Here is an 18,747-nt window from a genome sequence, read left to right as displayed (position 1 = left end):
TTTTACATTTCTTAAGTGCCCTGAGGCATTGGACCAATATTCCCACTACCTAAATGGAGACCAGTGGAAAGAATTCAACCATCTTGCTCCTAGAAACAAAGATAAACAATGTACATACTTGTTCACAGAATGGGGCCTGTATCTCAAAGTTGAGCACCTGACACAAGATGGGTCAAAAATAATTGGGACATGAACCATCAGTATTCACACTGGCCACTGATAGCAGAAGGGCACTTTGCAAATTCCCTCCACCATACTCCCACTGCCCTCAGCCAGCCTACCATTCATTCTTCCTCGACTACGGCAACAACATCCTAAATGACTCTTCGCATTCTTGCTTCCTGAAACTCTGTTCTTTACAGATGTCAGATAGAATTATGTCAAAGTAAATGTGCTCATGGTCATTCTAGAATTAATCCTTCACAGCCTTTCCATCATCTACAGGATCAAGTTGGCCCCAATATAACTCTCCTTCATTTTCACCCAGGTCCAACCTGCGTGAATCCTAAAGCTCTGAAGTCATAGCCAGCCAATGGCACCCCTGTGCCTTGTTTATATTGTCACCATGACTGAGGTTTTTTGCCCTCAATCCCCTCCCCATCCCGTGGCTAGCATATATTCAACCATTCAGGGTTAACTTAGGCGCCCCTTTTCCAGACTTCTATGTTCCCTCCCCTTTGCTACAAAACACTCTGGTGTATTTCTTACTAAACTTATACATTTCGGATTAGTGCCTTCCCATCTCCACCTCAGACAGTTTTTTAAAGCCTTTTGAGGACATGGACTGTGACTCATTCCTCTTGCACAACATTTTGCACGTGGTAGGAGGAATGAAATAAATATGTTGAATGTCAAGGTGCATGAGGTACTTTTCAGACTCAGAGCTTCCTGAATGCATACTTTTATCACTGTGAAATAATTTGAAAATCCGAAACAGGCATCTTTTAACCTTGTTCCTATACCCAGCTTCCCATATGGTTTTCACTGTTCCTCTCACTCTGCATCTGAGACTGTTTCCCTTCAATTGAGCCCAACTGTTCAAGCCAAATATAAAGAACTGAGAAGAGGAAGAGAAAAATACATGAAAACATGATCATGGAGGAAGTAGCAATAAAATTCAATTTTATAAGCTTCAACATTTATATAATACAATGTAAATATTACCCCTAAAAAACAAGATTAAAAAAACATACTTTTGTGGTCCTAATTTTTTCAAACATCTTCCTATACCTCTTGACAAAGATCTAGTAGAAACTGCAAACAGGAACCCAATTTAAAGTCAGTTTGATAAAACTAAACATTGTTCTTTGTATCTTTAAAATGCATGTTTTAAAAAAAACCCTATTTTATACCTTTTCCATATTAGCATTTTCATTTTATGAAATTCTACTATTTCTACCCTTTGTAATAGAACCAAGAAACAAAAAGAGAAAGAATATAGTGACATACTTATATTTTCCTCTCCACCTCTTTGAGGCTGTGTTACATACAAATATACTTATGGAATGGACTTTGAAAATAATATTCCATACATATTTTTGATTATTCACACACATCAAAATTCAGATGTACGAGGGATATGCTAAAGAATAAGAGGCTGAGAAAGTCTACTTATCCTAAGTTATCAACTATCAAAATTTTTACTAACAAAAAAGCAGTAATTTCTGTTTCAAGAATAGTGGCATGCCCCTAACAACAACAAAAAAATCCTTTAAGCACACATCTCCTATTTATGAATATTTATTTTTATAAATTATAACTATCATTATACTAATAGATTAATTGAAGTTATATGTTATATCATAATTATCATATGTGTTAAATACATTAACAGAAACTTAAAATCAAAATAATATAACTGGGTATTCTACTATGTTCTTCCTGAACTTCAATATAAGATGCAGAATCTGTTAGATTCTGCAAGGTCTAATTAGACCTCTACAAGATCTAATTCTTTCTACTATCTCTCTTGGAACTACAATTAAATCTAGAGAAAACATGGTGATATATATGACAGCTAAGAGATACCCGAGGCAAGAAGGAAGTGGTCTCACCCAAGGGTGTTTGTTGCATGCCTTATGAGAGGAGCAGATTAAGGTGTGGGTAGGTCAGCAAAAATCCATCCTATTAGAATTACACGACAACCAGAATTGTGAATCATCTATCTAGTCCAGTGATTTTCCAACTATTTTTTAATATATTTTTTTCCCAAACGAATTCTTTAGCAGATGGACAATATGTAAGACAGATACAAGCAACACTTCTCAGGTGAAAGCAGCTTCAGGTTCTACCCACTCTCTCCTCCCCCTCCTCTCCTCTCCCTCCAAAGATGTAGTTTGAAAATTACATGACCACACTCCCACTTCAGAGATGAGGCTACCAGGCAGGACATGGAACAAGAGCAGTCACTTCAAGACAGAATGTAATATTTTAGTGCGATTTAAAAAAAAAAAAAAAAAACAAAATTAGTTCAAAAACTCTATGATGAAAAAAACATCAAGAATTTAGATAAAGATTTGACCCTGTATTTGTGCGACTCAGCCTCACATACCTCACCCTAGACCTGGACGTGGTCTAGTAACTATTCTGAAAGAATAAAATATAAAAATAATGTCATATTAGTTGTATTAAGTAAATGTCTCTATATTACTTAGGGCTATAGAAAAAGAAGAAAATGTAGTCTGGAAGACAAAGCCCAAACAAGGTGTGTTCTACAATATACACCTTCGCACCTGAGTCTGCAGGACTGAGGATGTTGTTTGGGAACAAATAGGCAACTAAACAACTATAATACGTGAGGTAATGCTCAGATCATGCTTGCATTTGAGCTATTTTACAATTTCAATGAGCTACTAAATCTAGTTACAGCTGCTTCAATAAGCATTCTTCTATTTTTGTTTTATTTTAAAAAACAAATCATCACTCTAAAATGCACAAAAACCTGCAAGTGAAATGTGTCAAGTGAACATCAGCTGATTCCTAAAAGCAAATTAACCACTTCAACTGCAAGACCTAGTTTGAAAAAGCTGTTCTCAAAATGTACATAACCTCTCAAGCATTACAATGGTGAAAACAAGCTTCAAAGAAATGAATCATTGTGACATTAGAAAGTATGTACATTCATGAGGATGTTTTCTATTCACAGAACCCATGTGAACTGCTTTAGGAAAATAAATGACTACATGTCTGACACAGAGTAGGCACTCAACACATATTTACTGGATAAATATATGAATCAATGAATGAATGAAAGTTGAAAAAAAGATTATAAACAGGTAGACTAGGGCCAGATTATAGCAATAATCGCACCTCGGATAAACGTCATTGGCTACGATACTGCCACTGCGCAAAGCTGGGACCAGATTATAAAGAGCTTTGAAACAGAGACTTTGTGCTGTGGGCTACTGAGCACAGATTTAACAAGAGGGGGGAAAAAAAAGTACCTCTTTAAAAGAAATAATTGATGATTTTATAGGGAGCCAACAGTAAATCCAGCTAAAAGTCTCTAGAAATAATCTTGGCAATGGGCAATAAAGACCCACCCAAAGGGTAAAAACATTAAAATTGGAGTAAGGAAGGTGGAAGGTGTGGCAGATGCTGCTGGTTGGCTCCCAAGCTCTTCTCCTCATCTTCTGTAGAAATTGGAAGCTTAGCTGGGCACATAGCTAAGAACCATATATCCAAACCTCCCATGCTGCTAAATATGACCATGCAACTGTATTTTGTCATTTAAACGTGGGCTATAAGCAGAAGCAATGTATTTCATTTCTAGGTTATATCCTAAGAGAGAAGGAATTGTGGCCTCTGCCTTTCGAACATTGGTTTGTACCTGTGGTGCTGAGCCATCATTCACCAAACAGACAAGGACAATCAAGACTCTGGGGATGATGACAAAGCAACAAAATCGAAGGAGGCTGCATCCCTAACATGGCCATGCCACTATTCCACCTCTGTACCATCTACCTGAGCTGTCCATAACACGGAACTAAATTCACATTGTGTTTAATCCACTGTTATTTTTGTACTTTGTGATAATTGGCAGACTGATCTCTTAAATAATATAGATGATTCTAAAAAAAACATTTCAAGGGGATCCTGAGTGGCTCAGTTAGTTAAAGAAGCTGACTTCAGCTCAGGTCATGATCTCTCAGTTGGTAAGTTCGAGCCCTGCATGAGTTCTGTGCTGACAGCTCAGAGTCTGAAGCCTGCTTCGGGTTCTGTGCCTCCCTCTCTCTCTGCCCCTCCCCTGCTCATGCACTGTCTCCTCCCCCCTCCCCCCACCCCACCTTTCTCTCTCAAAAATAAACATTTAAAACAATAAAAATTTTTAAAAAAACATTTCAAAATGAAAAAAATCCATGGAATGTGGTGATAGCTATAGTGAATGAAGGAAAGCTTCATTCTAAGCTTGTATGTTTAAGAAGCTGGGATAACAGAACCACTAACAAAATAACAGATGAGGGGGAGAGCTGATGAAGTTCAAATGGTGGCAATAGAGCCAAAGGTATATGCAGTGTAAGTCACTGGAACAATGCGCCTGAAACTCAGGCAAGAGGAGAAAATTGGAAATGGAAATCTCAGCAATTTTGTATAGAATATATAGTTGAAAAGATGCAAATTGACAGAATCTCAGACTCAGAGAGATCAGTGTGTCAAAAACTGAACAACAGGGTGTTCTCCCAGAAGGCAGGAGGAAGAAGCAATAATCAGCAAAGGCAAAAGCAAAAAAAAAAAAAAAAAAAAAAAAAACCTGTTCTTATCTTCATAAGAGGTTAATGATTGAAATCATGGAATAATAGAATTAACCTTAATACCAGAAGACAAACAAATTTAAAAGGGATTTGATATAATCTAAACTTCTTAAATCTGTTTAAAGTTCTCATAAAAAATTAAAGCAAACATTTCTTGAGATAAAAAAGCATTAAGCAGGGTTCTAAATAAGCCAGGTCTCAATCATGCGTTAGTTTCCATTTAAACGTCCAGAATCCCAAGACAGAAAAGAATAAGCAACAGGTACTTAAATCATCTGTCTCTTCATTTTTGTCACAGTAAAGGAAGGAATGAGGGGAGAGAGGGAAAGGGGAATGGAAGCAGAAGTGTTCTGCTACTGTCTCCATCCTTTGTACCAGGCTGATGTCTGTAAGTTGAAATGACAAAATGAAACAAAAGCCTCCTCCCCAACTTTTACTAAGTTACATTCAAAGATGCAGTGGATCTAAATTTCACTTTGGATCTACAATTACTTCACAGTGGATCTAAATTTATACTTTGAAGGTAATACAAGGTTGCCAACATGCAAGTCAACTATGACATACAAGAGTTTGAGAATCTATATTTACTCGTCAGATGTGTTCCAATTACTGGAAGGTCACCAGCATTCCAGAATATTCAGACCACATTATGTGCAATGCTCTTCAATAGTTCTTCCTCCCCACCCGGCCTCTGCCATCCACCCAGAAGGACACTTTTTAGGGAGCAGTCAAAGCAAAGATTTCTGTTTTTCATTCCACCATCCACTTCAGAATGAAGAAAACAACCATACTCTGAGAGATTATTTTCTCTCCATGTTTTGACTACAGAATGTACATTATAGTTACCCAAGAGACATCAAAATTCCAGGATTCTTTAGCATAATATTTTCATTGAAACCAATCATAACAATTCACTTTGTATGAAGAATTGATATTCTCCCTTCTTTCCTTTGAAGAGAAGTCTGTTACTAATCTTTTCCTCTTCACATAGTGATTGCATTATCCATGGTGTTTCAACTGTTTGGGGGGTAGTTTTTGTCCTTATTGTTTCTAGCATTATACTTGAGTTTCACAATCAATCTTTTTTAAGTTCTTAATACTGGCTCAAATTGTGGGATTCCACACACACCCCATCTTTTAATATAATGATCGGAATTCTATTCATTCCTCTAAGTAAATCAGGGTAGAAAGGCCCACCCTAAAATGACCTCTCCTTTATAAATGGTTGTAAAATACCTGAACAAAAGTTACTGTACACCATCAAATTAGCTTGGGAGGGAAAAACCCACTTTTTTTCTAATTTTCAGTTGATACAAGGTAAGAATATATGTCTATTAGGATGGGGGAAGAAGGAAGGATTGTATTTCATGGTACTTAGCATAAAGCATGCAAAATTGCCACATTTCACTCCCACCTGGTCTGGCTCTCTCCTCAGGTGTGGCTTGTGTGGTTCTAAGATTCCTGGCATTGAACGTATATAAAGTGAAAACCACTCTGATCATTTAGGAAAGCCCCTTTGTCTACCTTCTTACCATGTGTCATAGAAAAACCACATCACTGAAACACCAGATGCACATTTGTTATAAACTACTCACTGTTTCTTAATGTTGCTTGCAAAGCTCCAATAAAGGAACTTATGTTTTAAAGTTTTCCAATAATATTAAACTTCCTAGCCTAGATTACTTTCTTGCTTATATCACAATCCTCAAACACCAGGAAATCATCTCATAAGTCTCAGATGTGTTCCATATGACTTACACCATTTTAATAGGTATATCTGGGGCTAACACGAACACTGTTAAGCATCACAGTTAATGATAAAACAGACTTAAAATTTTAAGCACTAACCCCAATACTCTTATATTCATTGAAAACCATTTTATATATGAAAGTGAATATACCAACTCGGGAGGGAAGGGAGCTAACAATTCCTGAGTGTTCATGATTTTCCAGATGTCTTAAACATTCTCTAACTGAATCTTCACAAAAGCCCTCAAAAGTAGATGTTAATACTATTGGATCCAAAAAGAGCCTGAGGTTATAATAGAGCCAGCACCAAGCAGTGTTAAGATTGGAACCCAGGTCTGCCGGACACCAAGTCATACTGTGCCAAGAACAGCAGCATAACTTCATTAAATCAACCCACAGGAGCAGCACAAAGTAAATATGTGGGCAAGGAGAGTTGACCAACTCTACTTGAGAGGTTATTTTGGATATGCCATATTTCTTTTCAAAGTGTTTTTAGGGGAGTCTGGGCGGCTCAGTTGGTTAAGTGTCCGACTTCAGCTCAGGTCATGATCTCACAGCTCAGGTGTTCAAGCATGTCGGGCTCTGTGCTGACAGCTCAGGGCCTGGAGCCGGCTTCGGATTCTGTGTCTCCCTCTCTCTCTGCCCCTCCTTTGCTCACGCTCTCTGTCTCTCAGAAATAAATAAATGTTTAAAAATTAAAAAAACAAACACAAGTGGGTTTTACATGATATTCTATCAGCGTTGGACTTTAATACCTGATGCGCCATCCTCACCTTGATGAGGTCAGTAGCCTGTTTAAAGCAGTCAGCTCTGTTTTTTTAGAAGCACAGCAATATCCCTGAAGGCCATTCGGGACAGTAGTAAATGTGTTATCATCTTCTATATCTACCAGAAAGTGATTTGACAGGCTCTTAGATTAACAGAGGTGCTAAGTAGGAGAGGAGTACCAAAAACTGTAAATAGATCTTCAATTTTAAATAATATATATTATATTAAGCATAATAATAATATATACTATTATTATATACAAATTTATTATTATTATTATTATTATTATTATTATTATCATTTAGTGTCCTTTGGGGTAAGTCAAGATGCTCTTATAAAATGGACATAAATAATGACCTCTTACAAAACAGTAAACACTTCGGACTTTAGTTTCTATATGTACACAGATAGCCTGTGGGAGCTTTAAGGGCTTTTCAATGTAAGCCTTCTTGAGCCTCTTTGAGGGGCAGTGTCACAGGCGGGAACACTGGGCAAATGAAGTCAGACACTCCTAAAGGTCTGGTCAGAGAAGGCTAAAGCTGGGAGAGATTCTAATACTAAAGACAGTATAATGCCATGCACATGAGGTTTGGAGCCAGACTGTCTCTAGAACTTAATAGCTGTAACTTGGATAACTTCAGCCCAGTTATCTTTATTTATAATGTGGAAAGAAAACTTCTGCCTCACAGAGCAATATGTTATGAACATTAAGTGAGACAATGTCTGAAAAGTACTTGGTATAATGCCTAACACATAATAAGTGCTAAATAAACAATAGTCGTTATTCGGACATTCCTTGTACCAAAGGAGAAACTGTACTTTGTACTTACTGAAGAGTAAATGACTAACACAAGATCATAGGCCATTTCTTCATTGGGGTGAGGGGACAGGAGGGAATATAAACTCAGCTTCATCTAAATCAAATTGCTCTAAATAACCAATTACCAACATAGGACCAGAAAATGTCCAAGGAAATTTCAAATGCACTTTATTTTTTTTTTCATTAATAAAACTGACTTTATATCCAACTCTTTTTCCTCTTCCTGACCTCCATTTCCTTTTAAAACTAACTCTGTATGAATTCCTGTGTGATTTTGATTCTCTTAGTGGTTGGGCTAACAGTGGCCTTCTTGAATCTACTTTGTCCTGATATTCTCAGTTATTGCTCTTTCTCCTATAGTCTAGGAAAAGCATACATAAAAGAGAAATATATTAGAGGAACTTTATTCAAAAGTCATATGTCTTTGCTAACTATTTAACATGCTGCAGATTTAGATATTTCTATCTAAATAAGATATAGAATGTTAGTTTCAGATTTTAGATTAATATTAAGAAAAAAGCCCACCCTGGAATAGTATTTTGAGATAAATCCATTCATAAAGGGTCTTTTAAGAGTACCTCTTGAGCACCAAATGTAAGAACAATGTCTAAAAAGTAAACGGACCAGGTAAAGACTTCATACTCAGTTCTGGTAAAGAGACTTAGGCTAAAATGTTCATTTCTGGTTTTCCTACTTATCTTTGCTAAGAGAGGCAGCCTAGTCTTGTTTCTTTTTGTCAGTTGTTTGCTGTTCTTTTGAAGATTTTTTAAATCCAGGTATATGGGTCAACCAAAAAAAACCCTTCACTTTTCTAATTTATGATCTGTATAGAACTGGAGAGGGATTTGTAGCAGGTTACTGCATTAGGCCGTATGGACTGCACTTCATGTCTACCACTCACACCGTAGTCCCACGCTCGTGTCTAAATTTAAAAACTGTTGATGCCATTGAAGTACAATTTTAGAATAAAGGAAAACCTTAAGACACTTTTTCTAAAGATTTATGTTTCCCCAGAGCACTGTTTACTGGACACACTAAATTAAATATACTTGCTTTCAAGATGAATTAACTTATTTTTTTGTTGATTTTTTTTACCTTATTTTAATTTTATTATTTTTTAAAATTTAAACCCAAGTTTGTTAACATATAGTGTAATAATGATTTCAGGAATAAAATTTAGTGATTCCTCACTTACATATAACACCCAGTGCTCATCCCAACAAGCATCCTCCTTAATGCCCATCACCCATTTAGCCCATGCCCGCACCCAACACCCCACCAACAACCCTCAGTTTGTTCTCTGTATTAAAGAGACTCCTAGGATTTGACTCCCTGTCTGTTTTTATGTTACTTCTGCTTCCCTTTCCCTTATGTTGATCTGTTTTGCTTCTACATATGAATGAAATCATATGATGTCTTTCTCTGGCCGATTCATTTTGCTTAGCATAATACACTCTACTTCCATCCACATTGTTGCAAATGGCAAGGTTTCATTCTTTTTCATCACTATACATATATATATATATATATATATATATATATATATATATATACACACACACACACACACCACATCTTCTTTATCCATTCATCAGTCAATGGATATTTGGGTTTTTTCCATACTTTGGCTATGGTTGATAGCACTGCTATAAACACTGGTGTACATGTGCCCCTTCAAATCAGCACTCCTATATCCTTTGGATAAATACCTAGTAGTGTAATTGCTGGGTCATACAGTAGTTCTATTTTTAATTTTTGAGGAAAAGAAGATGAATTAACTTATTTAGAAGCCTTCACTTTAACTTATTTAGATATGCTTCACATTAAGACATTAAATTCAGGGGCTCCTGGGTGGCTCAGTCGGGTGAGCATCTTGACTTTGGTTCAGGTGGTGATCTCGTGGTTTGTGAGTCTGAGCCCCACATCGGGCTCACTGCTGTCAGTGCAGAGCCCGCTTCAGATCCTCTGTCCCCCTCTCTTTATGCCTCTTCCCCACTCTCACTCTCAAAAATAAAAATAAAGATATTTCATTAATCAATAAAAGATTATGGACAGACCAAAAAAAGAGGCAAAACTCAACAAAAATAGATACAATGTCAAAATTATCTCCTTCCTTGAATTTGAGAGTGACTACATGTCTCAGACTTAGGCCAGTGACATTTACTACTAACTGAATTAACATCTCCGATAACAGCACTTTATTCATGTCAGGATTTATCTGGCTCGAAGAAAAATGGCAGCTGCAGTGGTGATTCACTAAAACCGATTCTCAGCGAAGCAGCTGCTGCGGAAAGCTGTGCTCCTCACATCAATCATGCGCTGATTGTGACAGCGAGTTGAGTCACATCATCTGCTCAGTCGATTGATTTCGTGATTGTTGATATTTGCATTGCATTGCAGTACTACTGTTGTCATATCATGCTGCACTAGTTGAAATAACATCATCTGGGGGACACTTCAAATATGAGAAAACCCACATAATCATGAAAATACAGCCATTTTGTGAAGGAGGTGCTGAAAGAGCAATCACTCTAACTGCTAAGAGACTAACTTATTTTTAGTAGAGTGAGTCCACCCACTTCTGTGCTCCTCTGAGGAATTGGCCTCAGTCGGTCACACTTCAGCAGTGTCACAAACCCCAGATTTGGAGTCATAGGTTGGATCGTGTCCCCTAAAAAGACATGTTGAAGTCCTAACCCCAGTACCTGTGAACGGATCTTATTTGGAAATAGAATCTCTGTAGATATAACCAAGTTAAGATGAGGTTATACTGAATTAGGGTAGGACTTTAACCCAATATGACTGTGTATCCTTATAAAAAGAGGGAAGACAATGTGAAGACACAAAGATACAGGGAAAATGTCAGGGAGAGATGGAAGCAGAAGTTGGAGTAATGCATCTACAGGCCAAGGAATACGTGGTGCTACCAGAAGCTGGAAGAGACCAGGAAGGATCCTCCCCAAGAGGTTTTGAAGGGAGCATAGTCTTGTCGACAGTTGCTTCACATTTCTGGCTTCCAGATTGCGGAAGAATAAATTTCTGTTCTTTTTAAGCCATTCAGTTTGTGGTACTTTGTAATGGCAGCCCTTTTGGGGCATCCATCCGGAGACGGCGAAAGAGCATCAGCTGCTCTTAGAGAGCGTGGGTATACACAGTGTTGACCGAGGGAACCATAGTGCCTAAATAGACTTTTCTTACAGGCCATGTTTACTCAGATTAGAGACCGTTCTCAAATTAAAGCATCCTGAAGTGTGTAGAGAATTCTGAGGATAGACAAAATCAAGATCAAACTAATGGGTCTTAGATGTGAAAATATGTAAAAATAGCTTGTGATGAACCAAATATCCCATAACACCTTGTGTTTCTAGTGCCTCCTGTCAGTATTAACAAATGTCAAGCTGTCACCACATTACTTCTAAAATGTTCCAACACACTCAAAAGAATGAACAGATGTATTAGAATCACTAGAGTACCTATTTCCATGAAGTTTTTCAAAGCAAAGAAAGTGCAGAAGAAATGGCACAGTCAGGATAAGTAAAACAGGAATAGGCTTGAGGGATTAAGGCATTAAACTAAGCCTTCATAATTCTTGCTTAAGCTTTTTTTTTTTTTTTTTTTGGAAGATAGAAAAACATAGCAGCTAGATTCAGACACCCTTGAGTTATGCTAGCTCCACCTCTAGTGAGGTCTGTGTCTTTGGACAAGTTACGTGTCCTCTCTGAACTTCAACTCACTCATGAGTAAATGAGACTAATAATCCCACCAACTTTATAAAGAAAGCATTTGGTAATTATTAGCAATTATTATTACTACTAATCTCCATGTTAACTTAAGTTGCCACTTCACTCATGGAAGAGATGTGCCTCCACACCTCTGCTTTCTGTTTGTAAACCAGAATGAAATAAAGCCAACTGCAAAATAGTTCAACTCTAAATTTGTACCCATAGTGCCTCACCTCCCGGTGGATGACATGCAATTGGACAGAAAAAGTAAGTCTTTTGCAAACCTTGTTGACAAGAATTTTTCTAAAATATTCTAATCCCTTTCTCCTGTTTGGTAAATGGAAGATATTGGACATAACACTATCTTTTAAATCATTGAGCCTCTTGCAGTTTTTGATGGTCATTATATATTCTGAATATCAAATATTATTAGGATAATCTTTCTTATATAATACTTCAAACTAGTAAATATATCAAAATGGTCTTCTATAATGTACAAACATGCTCATTGTGCTGTTTATCCCCTTATAATGTCATCCTATTCTTTTGCTTCATTTTGTTTCTTCTGAAGTAGAACTTCAGATATGTAAAAAGCCAGTTATCATGCCCTCACTCTTTTCTTCTCAAACTATCAACTATAGGTAATTTGATATTTTTAAAACTTCTTCCAACATGTTGAACAGTTGTTTTTGAACCCAAATTAGATATTTACTTTAAAGACTGACAACTTTAATATTGTTGATTTCAGTTTACCAATCTGGTCTGAGATATGTAGCAATTCCACCACATGCTGCCCCTCCCAGTGTTGTCTCATCAGCAAAGTTGAAAAAAAAAAGATACAGGGAAATATTCTAATACTAAACAAAGCTTCCCCGATAACAGTGCTAAGAATGTCACTAGAGATTTTTCTCCACCTTGAATTGTGTCCATTCAAGAAAGGAATACAGAATTTATAAATAAATAGATTTTGGATCTGAAGACTTCACATGGCTAAGACAACACTACTCCCCAAACTGATCTACAGATTTAAATACAAGCAACATCAAAATCCCAGCTTCCTTTTCTGCATAAATTGACACACTGATCTAAAATTTAGCGGGAAAGTAAGACATGTAAAACAGCCAAAACAATCTTGAAAAAGAATAATTCTGGAGGACTCACACATCTCAATTTCAAAACTTAACACAAAGCCATAGTAATCAAGACAGTGTGACACTCACATAAGGACATACATGTATAACTGAGAGTCTAGAAAATAAACCCATATATTTATGGTCATTTGACTTTCAACAACAGTGTCAAGGTACCTGAATTGGGGCAAGAATTGTCTTTTCAACAAAGGGTGCCAGGACAACCGGGTATCCAGATGCAAAAGAATGAAGTTGGACCCATCTCATACCATACACAAGAATTCATTCAAAATGTATCACAGAGCTAAATGTAAGAGCTAAAACTATAAAACTCCTAGAAGATGAATAAGAATAAATCTTTATGACCTTGGGGTAGGCAATAGTTTCTTAGACATAACACCAAAAGCACAGGTAACAAAAGAAAAAAATAGATAAACGGAACTTCACTAAAATCAAAAACTTTTGTGTATTAAAGGACACCTTCAAAAAGTGAAGAGGATATTCACAGATGCGAAGAAACTATTTGCCAATCATATACCTGATTAGAAACTTGTATCTAGAGTATATAAGAACTATTACAATTAAATAATAAAAGATAAATAACCCAATTTAGAAAATGGGCAACAGATATTAATAGACATTTCTCCGAAGAAGGTATGCAAATAGTCAATAATTAGCACATGAAAAGATGTGCAACATCATTATCCAATAGGAAAATGCAAATTAAAACCACAATGAAATACCGCTTTATACCAGGATGGCTTTGGACAAGTATTGGCAAGGATATGGAGAAACTGAAAGTCTCATTTAGTGCTGGTTAGAATGTAAAGTAGTGCAGCCTCACTGGAAAATAGTTTGCCAATTCCTCAAATTGTTAGACATAGTTACTATATGACCCAGCCGTTCTACTCCTAGGTATATATACCCAAGAAAAATAAAAGGATATATTCATGGGAAGACTTATACAGGCACAACATTTTAACATTGCTTCACAACAATGTCATTCATAATAACCAAAAAGCAACCCAAATATCTATCAACTGAAGAACACACAAACAAAATGTGGCCTGCCTTCGATTTAGTTTATTCAGCAATAAAAAGTAATGAAGTACTGATACATGCTACAATGTAGATGAAATTTGAAAACATTATGCTAAATGAAACAAAACACATATATGTTTCCATGTACATAAAATGTCCAAAATATGCTAATTTATAGAAACAAAGTAGATTTGTGGTTTCTTGTGGCTGGTGTGGTGGGGGGGGGGGTGGTTTGGGGAGAACCGGGGAGTCACAACGAATGGCTTTAGGATTTCTCTTTGTGGTGATGAAAATGATATAAAGTTGATGGCAGAGAGATGTATGAATATGCTAGAAACCATTGAACTAGATTCTCTACATGGGTCACTTTTATGGTATGTTAATTATATGTCAACAAAGATTTTTTTTTTAAGTTAAATAAATTTACTGTAAAACATCCATAAAGGATGTTAACGTTTAGCGTAAATACTAATATGAAAGAGAATTTATGTGCAATATGCCACTCAAGATTATCCATACAGCCATTTATTCTTAAAGAATTTTGAGCAACACATTGATTGCAGATCTCAACTTGAACTTCTTTTTTTGAAAAAGGGAACATAGAGTTAGGATGCCAGCTTGTTACATTTAACATATCTCGCATATTTTCTCTACCTTTTGATTATTTTTCTAAAATAGTAAGAAACATCTAATATGAATATTCAAACTACAAATAGAAATGTTTCTATATAGAAAGGTTTATTAAAGGGGTGAGTGTTTTAGATAAGTGGTAAAGTGATTGCAGGAATATGCAAATCACTGAGATATTCTCCTCTATTCACAACTCAGTTCCAAATCTGTTTTCCTGAAGAAGCCACACATTTCCATAGGAAAGCGTGCTTTCTTTGGTCTTTTAATAACAGACACAATCATCCCTCAGACTATAAAATAGTATGGGAAGGGGGTTGTCTTATTTTATTTTGACAAAGAATTTATGTTTGATAGAACAGGAATTTTTTGGTGCAAGTAAACATAAATTTATTTAATTCTAAGATATTCATGCCTTTCATGCTTTCCAGTGATTACCATCCTAAACATGCAGTAAGCTCTCTTGGCCATGAAGTCTATGTGAGGAGGATGTGACTATGTCTATGGTTAGGCTTCTAAGAGAACAACTGATCACAGAGTTACAGAATGCTAGAGTTGGAAGGAGCCTTAGAGAAGAATATATTTAAATCTTTAATCTCCATTCTCTAATTTCAGAAGAGGCCCTATATGCCATCGTTCCTGAATGAGTTGCCAAAATGAAGAGCAGAGGCAGAATTAGAACTCAGACCTTCTAAGACCCTCCCCAGTGTTCTTTTCACCACATCATATTGTCTTTGAATACATAACACAACATGGGTTTCTTTGCTCTTGACCATGTTGTCAACAAGAATGAATGTACATACAAATAACCCACCATATTTTGTGGGGCTTTTCTTATGCACATCAGAATCCTCTGGATTCTGCTGTGTTCAGAAAACACCTGCAAATGATTCAGTGTTTAGATTTTTCATTCAAGCAGAATTTGACATTTCTAACTCATTTGTAAAGGCAGACTGAAGTACATAATTAATTTTCATGTTCTTTCAGAACATTTTAATATCATGCTGCACAGGATAAGTGTTTTTCTTTTTTCTATTTCTTTTGTGCAGTGCTTTCTATTCACACAGCCATTCTCTGTGTCTTTTCGTATAAAAGCTTCTTGTATTTTACATTTTTTTTCCTTATTTGTGTCCTCTAAAGATAGCATGAGCAGAAATCACTCAGCTAATAGATTTTCAAATTCTTCGCTTTTGCATTTACAAATTCTCCTCTTGCTAATTCATTTAACCAATGCCAGTCCATGCATAGACAACTTTACCCAAAAAAAAATCTGAGATAGGGGCACCTGGGTGGCTCAGTTGGTTGAGCGTCCGACTTTGGTTCAGGTCATGATCTCGCGGTCCATGAATTAGAGCCCTGCATTGGGCTCTGTGCTGACAGCTCAGAGCCTGGAGCCTGCTTCAGATTCTGTGTCTCCCTCTCTCTGCCCCTCCCCCACTCATGCTCTGTCTCTCTCTCTCTCTCTCTCTCTCTCTCTCTCTTTCTCTCTTTGTCTGTCAAAAATAAATAAACTTTAAAAAATTTTTTAAAAATCTGAGATAGTTTACTAAATTAAAATTTTAGATGCTAGTTAAGAATATGACTTCTTTCAAAGAGGGAAATTCTTGCCTGGGCCTTAAGAACAACAGAATATCTTCCTCTACTAAGTTAAAGCTTACTCAGTGCCTGAGTGGAAAAAACAAATAAATCAAGTACCGATAGATAAATCATATAACAGCCAAATGGTTTTGCACAATGATTTTACACTTTATCAATAGATTCAAATGATTCACAATGTCTTTTAAAAACATAATTAAATTTTGCATCATCTCTGAGGGAAACAGCATGGTAAGGGCTGAATATTCTTGATGCCAAAAATTTTAAAAATATGTAATAACTCTGTGTTGAAATTTAAAACTACATTCGGGGCGCCTGGGTGGCGCAGTCGGTTGAGCGTCCGACTTCAGCCAGGTCACGATCTTGCGGTCCGTGAGTTTGAGCCCCGCGTCAGGCTCTGGGCTGATGGCTCAGAGCCTGGAGCCTGTTTCCGATTCTGTGTCTCCCTCTCTCTCTGCCCCTCCCCCATTCATGCTCTGTCTCTGTCCCAAAAATAAATAAATGTTGAAAAAAAAAATTAAAAAAAAATTAAAAAAAAAATAAATAAAACTACATTCAAGTATGTTTTATGTGTATATATAAAGTCTCATTAATTTTGCTAAGTACATTTATAGAGTAAATAAAATTCTAATGAGAAGTAGAGATCTTCAAACTTGTCAAGAAAATGAAGTATTTAGAAGTAATCTATTTCCACGTAAATAATATGCAAACAAAAACATTTTACTCATTTAAATAGTCCATATGACTTCTATTTGATGAATTCTAGTTTTTGTTTCTCATGAAAAAAAATTGCCTTGATTAAAAAATTAAATACAGCTTCCTGTTTATTATTATTATAAAATGTTAATAACATTAATCTATGATTCTATCATATTCAAATTCATATATGATAGAATCTATGATTCTATCATATTCCCAGTGTTTAGAAGACTGCCTGGCAGATGGTAAGTAGGGGCTTAATAAAAATTTATCAGGGCACCTGGGTGGCTCAATCGGTTGAGTGGCTGACTCTTGATTTTGGCTCAGGTCATGATCTCACAGTTGTGGGACGGAGCCCTACACTGGGCTCTGTGCTGAGCGTGGAGCACGCTTAAGATTCTTTCTCTCTGCCTCTCTCTCTCTGCCTCTCTCTCTCTCTCTCTCTCTTTCTCTCCATCTCTTGCTCCCTCTACCCTGGCTCGCTCTCTCTCTAAAAAGAAAAAAGAAAATAAAGTGAAAAAAAGTTTGTCAAGGGGCACCTGGGTAGCTCACTTGGTTGAGCATCCGACTCTTGACTTTAGCTCAGGTCATGATACCAGGGCTGTGGGATGGAGCCCAGCATCAGGCTCTGTGCTGAGCATAGAGCCTGCTGAGGATTCTCTCTCTCTCTCTCTCTCTCTCTCTCTCCCTCTGACCTTCTCCCTTGCTCACACATACTCTCTCTCTCAAAAAAATAACTGTCAAATGAATACTAAATAAATAAATATCATTGTTAATATAAACATCTAACATTACCCAGTGCTTTGAATGTACCAGGAATGATGTGAAACTCTATTTTGTTGCTTTCATCTTCAAACAGCCCCACTGGGGATCAACTACTGTCATCTCCATTTTATACATGAGGCCAAGTTTATTTTTTTATTGTTTTTTTAATGTTCTTTTTTCAAGTTTTTAAAATTTATTTTAATTAATTAATTAATTTTTAAATTTACATCCAAGTTAGTTGTGCAACAATGATTTCAAGAGTAGATTCAAGATGCCCCTTACCCATTTAGCCCATCCCCCCTCCCACAACCCCTCTAGCAACCCTCTATTTGTTCTCTATATTTAAGTCTTTTATGTTTTGTCCCCTCCCCTGTTTCTATATTAGTTTTGCTTCCCTTCTCTTATTTTCATCTGTTTTGTGTCTTAAGGTCCTCTTATGAGTGAAGTCATATGATATTTGTCTTTCTCTGACTGACCAATTTCCCTTAGCCTAATACCCTCTAGTTCCATCCATGTAGTTGCAAATGGCAAGATTTCATTCTTCTTGATCACTGAGTAATACTCCATTGCATATACATACCACACCTTCTTTATCCATTCATCCATCGATGCACATTTGGGCTCTTTCTATACTTTGGCTATTGTTGATAGTGCTGCTATAAACATGGGGGTGCATGTGTCCCTTAGAAACAGCATACCTGTATCCCTTGGATAAATACCTAGTAGTACAATTGCTGGGTCGTAGGGTAGTTCTATTTTTAATTTTTTGAGGAAACTCAATCCTGTTTTCTAGAGTGGCTGCACCAGTTTGCATTCCCACCAGCAGTCCAAAAGAGATCCTCTTTCTCCGCATCCTCGCCAACATCTGTTGTTGCCTGAGTTGTTAATGTTAGCCATTCTGGCAGGTGTGAGGTGGTATTTCACTGTGGTTTTGATTTGTATTTCCCTGATGATGAGTGGTCTTGAGCATTTTTTCATGCGTCTGCTAGCCATCTAGGGCTGTCTTCTTTGGAGAAGTGTCTATTCATGTCTTTTGCACAGTTCTTCTTTGAATTATTTGTTTTTTGGGTGTTGAGTTT

The 18,747-nt window shown here is 36.6% G+C and overlaps 1 protein-coding gene and 1 pseudogene across 4 annotated transcripts in view; both read right to left on the bottom strand.

The window, feature by feature from the left end:
* PKIB (cAMP-dependent protein kinase inhibitor beta) overlaps positions 1-18,747 on the bottom strand; it is a 182,850-nt gene that overhangs the window by 43,065 nt on the left and 121,038 nt on the right. The window lies entirely within an intron of this gene.
* Positions 3,294-3,354, bottom strand: LOC112863038 (U4 spliceosomal RNA; annotated as a pseudogene).

This window comes from Puma concolor, chromosome B2 (assembly GCF_028749965.1).
Source record: "Puma concolor isolate L17-30 chromosome B2, mPumCon1.1.hap2, whole genome shotgun sequence".
Taxonomy (NCBI): Eukaryota; Metazoa; Chordata; class Mammalia; order Carnivora; family Felidae; genus Puma; species Puma concolor.
This window is presented reverse-complemented; position numbering and strand designations above follow the sequence as displayed.